The sequence below is a fragment of the Lynx canadensis genome, chromosome B1 (assembly GCF_007474595.2).
Source record: "Lynx canadensis isolate LIC74 chromosome B1, mLynCan4.pri.v2, whole genome shotgun sequence".
NCBI classification, from domain to species: Eukaryota; Metazoa; Chordata; class Mammalia; order Carnivora; family Felidae; genus Lynx; species Lynx canadensis.
The window spans coordinates 15,445,339-15,451,770 of NC_044306.2; positions in this window are offsets into that span (position 1 = coordinate 15,445,339).

The following is a 6,432-nucleotide window of genomic DNA, read 5'->3' on the forward strand; positions in this document are numbered from 1 at the left end:
ACAATAGGTTGTAAGGGGCCCGCCACATAATAGGTCCTTGGTCCTCGCTTCCCCATCCCAAGCTTCCAGATAGGTTTTCACTTTTAAGTGCACGGTGCTATCAGTTTGGCACATGTAGGCAGCAAAGGGTTGACGTTTGATCGTAAATTCAGCTTTTCAGGTATTCACTTAAAAACGTTTGCTGGGCATTTACTGTGTGCTCTCTAGGAGGTAGGTGTTGGAGTGTGTAGGTAGGTGTGTGTCTGTGTGTATATATACCTGTTCACGAAGGATGTAGAGTTGAATATAAAATGGGACCTCAGTTCACAGCATGATGACCTAGTGCCTATCTATCCCTAGAATATACCCTCTCTGAAAAATTTTCGCACAAAATATTTCACCTAATTAACTCACTACAAAGACACGGTATTGGTGCCCCAGTATTTTGGCCACGTGACCAAAGTCTGGCCCTTGTTTGGTGCCCACCTCCCTCTGTGACAATACATTCTTGTCCTTGACTTTGTTAAATTCAATGCCAAGAGTCTCCATCGGGAATATTCTTACATAGTCTGAATTGAAGGAGATGTCTTAGGTCTAAATATAGGAATACATGGCTGGTTTTGTATCATTGCTGAAAATCCGTGTGTGTGTGTGTGTGTGTGTGTATCTGACAGGCTTTTCTTCGGTTTAAAATTCAGGCTGCTCACATACATATGGACTTCTGGTCATTTGGACTCACTATTGAAGACATTTAGATGACTCTGTTCTCATGCGGTCTTCTTCAGGTCAATCGATTTGCCAGAATTTACCAAGCTCCCATTTTCCCAAGCCCATGGCTTTTTGCTAATAATCTGGGGAGGTTACTGAAGACAAATAACTAAATTTCTGAAATCTCTGTCTCCTAGGTGTTGTTCCTACTGAGATACCCCCATGCTATTAAGCTTCTACACTTTTCGTGTTAAAAAAAATAGCATGGTGGTCTAGTCTCAAATTTGGGTTAACGGGTCTGCTTTAATTTGTCTCTTTTTCAAGTTTATTGAAAATCATCCTTACCATCCACTCACATTTACTGGGCAGCTACTATTTTGCACTGTCTGGGGCTGGGAACTGTTGTGGGTGTAAGCCATGATTTCTGTTTCCAAAGGTTCTGGGCTTTTTTTTTTTTTTTTTTTTTTAATGTTTATTTATTTTTGAGGTGGGGGAAGGGCAGAGAGAGAGGGAGACACAGAATCCAAAGCAAGCTCCAGGCTCTGAGCTGTCAGCACAGAGCCCAATGCTGGGCTTTAAACTCACAAACCAAGGGATCACGACTGGAGCCAAAGTCAGACGCTTAACTGACTGAGCGACCCAGGTGCCTCTGATTCCAAAGATGATATGATAAAGAATATATTTGGTCTTTGCCCTTAATTCCTGGCATGGAGTCCCTAAAATCCTTGGAATTTCCTGAGTGCTCAGTGTCTTTTGTTACTCAAAGTGAGTCCCTTTAGTTTTAGAGGGTCCCTTTTGTTTTATGCTAGCTAGGAGATTTATGTTAGCCTCAGAATAGGGTTGATCTTCCAGCCTCACTCATTGAGTTCTAGGAAGGAGCAGCTGGAGATTAAGTTTCTAGAAAACCTCCGAAAAGAAGAAATTTGATGAGCTTCTGGGTTAGTAGGTGCATTCACGTGCCCGGAGGGTGGCATATTCCAGCCCCACACAGATAGACAGTCCTGCACTCAGGACCTCCCTGGACCTTGCTCTATGTACCTCCTCATCTGGCTGCTTATTTTTTATCCTTTATAATATCCTTTCGAGTAAACCAATAAGTGTGTTTCCCTGAAATCTATGAATGGTTCTAGCAGATTATGGAACCTGAGAAGTGGGTCACGGGAACCCCAGTTTGTAGCCAAATTAGACGTAAGGGTGGGGCCTTACTACTTGCAAGTGACATCTGAAGAAGGAAGGCAGCCTTTTTGGGACTGAGCCCTTACCCTGTGGGGTCTGTGCTAATGCTAGGTTACAGATTGGATTGAATTGTTGGGCCCCCAGTTGGATGTCAGCAGAAAATTGGCTGCTGGTGTTGGAAAACACCTTGGGAACACAGGATATATTTATTTAAAGATAAATAATAATACCAAATAGCACATGGAAACTGTAAGTGAGTGGTGCCTTAGTCAGCTTATGTTAGGTTTTGCTACAGTAATGTCAACTTTAAATCAGTGGCCGATAACAAAGTTTTATTTTTCATTCTCTTGATGGCTGAACTAAAGATCGACCACGGACTCCACAGACCTTCGTCTTTCCAGGACCCAGGTTGGAGGGACAGCCTCTCTCTAAGGAGATGCCACTCTTATGACAGAGAATAAAGTGCAATGGGAGAGGTACAAGATCACTCTGAAAGCTCCGCTTGGATGGGACACATGTCACTTCTCACATTTTAGTGGCCCCGTCAAGTTATGAGGGTGATGTGTAATCCTTCCACAAGAAAGGGCTGCGAATCATAGGGACCAAGAATCCAATCTATCATAAATAGCATAGGGAAAGAGTGCTATGGGAACGAAGAGGTGGCAAGCTCATGGCGGGGGGGAGGGTCAAATGGAGCCACTGAAGGGGCCTTGAAGGATGGTTAGGATTTAGACAGATGGAGTAGGTGCTAGGTCCTTTAGATGAGGCAGCAAAGTGTCCAAAACATATTCAGGTGACAAGAAATAGACAAATCAGAAAGAATAGGGTTGGAGGAGACAGGCTGTCTTAGAGAAAGATTGAGCTCCCTGTGTCAATATACATGGATACGTGATACTAGTTGCTAATATTTATTGAACTTGGTATTTAATTCTGCCATGAGATCTTCTCCCCATTGGTACCTAGGCTGAGAAGCTGGAAGAGCAGAGCCATCTTCTAGCAAGATTAGTCTCGTCAGAATGCCACCACCACAGCCGCAGTACCTGCCATGAGGGGATCCCAGCCCTCCCTTTGTGTCTGTTATACTCACTCAAGAGTCCAAATTGTAGGATGGGCTTCTGGTTACCAGACTCTGGCCCAGTGCCTGGGCCCAGGCTGCCAGGGATAGAGAGAGAAAGAGGATCTCTCTGCTTTGTCATCTGTAGTCACAGACCAGGTCGTGTGACACTCCTGCTCCCAAACAGAAGGAGGGTTGAACATCGCACAGTAAAAATGACAAATGTCCACTACCTTCTGTAACCCCATGGAAGGGGACAATTCGGTTATAACATTTGTAGCGACAGAAGCAAGGACTAGGATTAGAATTAATGTAGAGGAGGGGAATTATTTCTCAGAGACTTGGGGGGGATGGTATAATGGTAGGCCTCATGGTGGAATAGCCCCTTAAATAAAGTTTTGAAGGATAAATGGGTAAGAATCATCAAGGCAGACGATAACAGGTCCAGACACAAGTGAGCGTGTATGGAGGTACAGATGTGTGAAACAGCACTGAGTGAGATTCATCGGGAACACAACAAGGACGTGGGTCCAACATGGCAGCTGCTCTCAGCGAGCACAGCTGATTGGACTGAGACATGGAGAGGCACTGAACAGCGTCAAGTAGAGGTGAGTCACGCTTGCATTTTCGAAGCTCACTCTGATCCCTGATGGAAGGCAGATGGCAGGAACTGGTGTGGGTCAGGGTTAAGCCTGGTAGGCCATGGGAGATCAAGTTTCTAATTCTGGCCCTTTCACCAATTTACTGTATGATTTGGCCTCTAGCTTATGCTTTCCGTGTTTAGGCCTCACTAGTCTCATCTTTAAGATGCTTTGGATGGATAAGATCATCTTAATGTAGTCCATTCTACCTTTGAAGTTCTAGGACTTAGTCGCCCCAAAGGAAGATCGGAGTACAAGTATAAAAGGCTTTCAATTCCAGGGTAAGGTATTTGAACTACTTATTTATTTATTCAACAGATATTTATGGAGTGCTTCCTATGTCAAGCACTGTTCTAGGCTTCAGGGAAATAGCAGAGAAGAAGAAAATCCTCCACCACTATGGGAAATTTTTGGAACAAGAACTTACACCCTAGGGGAGCCTGGGTGGCTCAGTTTGCTAAGCATCCGACTTCGGCCCAGGTCATGATCTCGCGGTCCATGAGTTCGAGCCCCGTGTTGGGCTCTGTGCTGACAGCTCAGAACCTGGAGCCTGTTTCAGATTCTGGGTCTCCCTCTTTCTCTCTCCTCCCCCACTCATGCTCTGTCTCTCTCTTCTCAAAAATAAATAAACGTTAAAAAAAAATGTCCAACTCTTAATGATCTCATGATCTCACAGTTTGTGAGTCTGAGCCCCTCATTGGGCTCTGCACTGACAGCGTGGAGCCTGTTTGAGATTCTGTCTCCCTCTCTCTCTGCTCCTCCCCCCACTTGCTCTCTATCTCTCAAATAAAAATAAACCTAAAAAAAAAAAGAGCTGACATCCTAACCAGGTGGAGATTAGACACAACTCTCTAATAATAGAAGGTGGTGCTATGTGCTAGCAAGAAAAAGGAAACAATAGAAAAATAAAAGTTGGGGGGATTGAAAGTGACAGGAGAAAGGCACTCCTTACATGGGCTGGCAGGGAGGGCTTCTCAAGGAAGCGAAAGAGACTTTTAGGAGAGATTTAAATGAAGGAGAGATCAAGTCCCGTGAAGACGGGTGGGAAGAATTTTCCCAGCAGAGTGATCAAATAAATGCAACTGCAAAGGTGTCAGCATGGTTTGTTTAAAGGAGAGCAGGAGGTCAGTGGGGCAGAGCAGAGTAAGAAGAGCTTCAGGTAAAGGAAAGAGCAATTATAAAGGCTCTAAATTATGTTTAAGAAAGACCAAGGCAGGGGCGCCTGGGTGGCGCAGTCGGTTAAGCGTCCGACTTCAGCCAGGTCACGATCTCGCGGTCCGGGAGTTCGAGCCCCGCGTCGGGCTCTGGGCTGATGGCTCAGAGCCTGGAGCCTGTTTCCGATTCTGTGTCTCCCTCTCTCTCTGCCCCTCCCCCGTTCATGCTCTGTCTCTCTCTGTCCCAAAAATAAATAAACGTTGAAAAAAAAAAAAAAAAAGAAAGACCAAGGCATTCAATATGGTGTAATGGAGTAAGCCAGGAAAAAGGTCTCAGTAGGTGACTTCAGAGAAGTGGCCAAGAGCCAACTTTCCTCCCTGACTTGTTTTTTTATTCCATTATTTCAGTGTGTGACAGGCACTGGGCTAAGCTCTGGAAACACACCCATGAACTGGCTATGCCTTCAAGGAGCTGAAAATGTTTCCAATGGACTCACAAATATGTCAAACACATTTTTAGTCATCAACCTTATTGTCTAGCACTTCATGTCTTGCCAACTTTCATCAAACTCTTCTGACCCACCAGGCTGTTGTTTAACGTGTTTGCTTTGCCTGGGTTTGCCCTTATCATCCCACACATCTAAAGCTTCCTTAGTCTTTAAGGTCAGCTCAAATACCAGTTCCTTCAGGAAATTTCTTTTGCCCTAGACTGGAAGAAAACTCTGTTGTTCTGTGTCATGCATCTATCAATTTGTCCCTCTATCCATTTGTCCATCCTTCCGTCCATGCACCTATCCATCCATCCATGCATCCATCCACCATCCATGCATCCATCCATCATATTCTTTGATTCTTTTTCTTTTTAACAGGTAGCAGCCCTGTCCTGGGAATTGTTGATGCAGCAGTAAACAAAACACCATCCTGCTTTCAATGATGTCAGAATATAATGCCAAAGTAACAAGAAAATAAACCATTGAAATACAGGAAATGTTACAAGCTATCTTTTTCTTTTTTTTTTTAATTAGGCACTTGCTGTTTGTTTAATGCCATAGTAAACACAATGAGCACTAATAAAAAGTAAAATATTGAATCCCGACTTTAAGGGCATCTCCTGTTTCATAAATAGAATTTGTAAACACTTTTTCAGTGTAGAGAATAGATATTAAATATCTGCTGATTAAAGACTTCATATAAAGTTCAAGTAGTAGAAATACAATTGGATGATTTAGTCTGATGACAAAAATACAGTGGACCCCTGAACGATGCAGGGCCGAGGGGTGCTGACCTCCCCACACAGTTGAAAATCTATCTGCAACTTTGGACTCCCAAGAAACTGAGCCACTAGTAGCCTACTGTTGACCAGAAGACTTACCTATAACATAAACAGTCGATTGATACATATTCTGTATGCTCTATGTATTATATATTGTATTCTTACAATAAAGTAAGTTATAGGGGGTGCCTGGGTGGCTCGGCATCCAACTCTTTATTTGGCTCAGGTCATGATCTCACAGGTCATGAAACTGAGCCCCACGTCAGGCTCTGCAGTGTGGAGCCTACTTGGGATTCTCTCTCTCCCTCTCTCTGCCCCTCCCCTGCTTGTTCTCTCTCTCTCCCTAAATAAATAAATAAGCTTAAAAACACTAAAGTAAGCTAGAGAAAAGAATATGTTATTAAGAAAATCACAAGGAAGAGAAAATACATTTATAGAACTGTACTG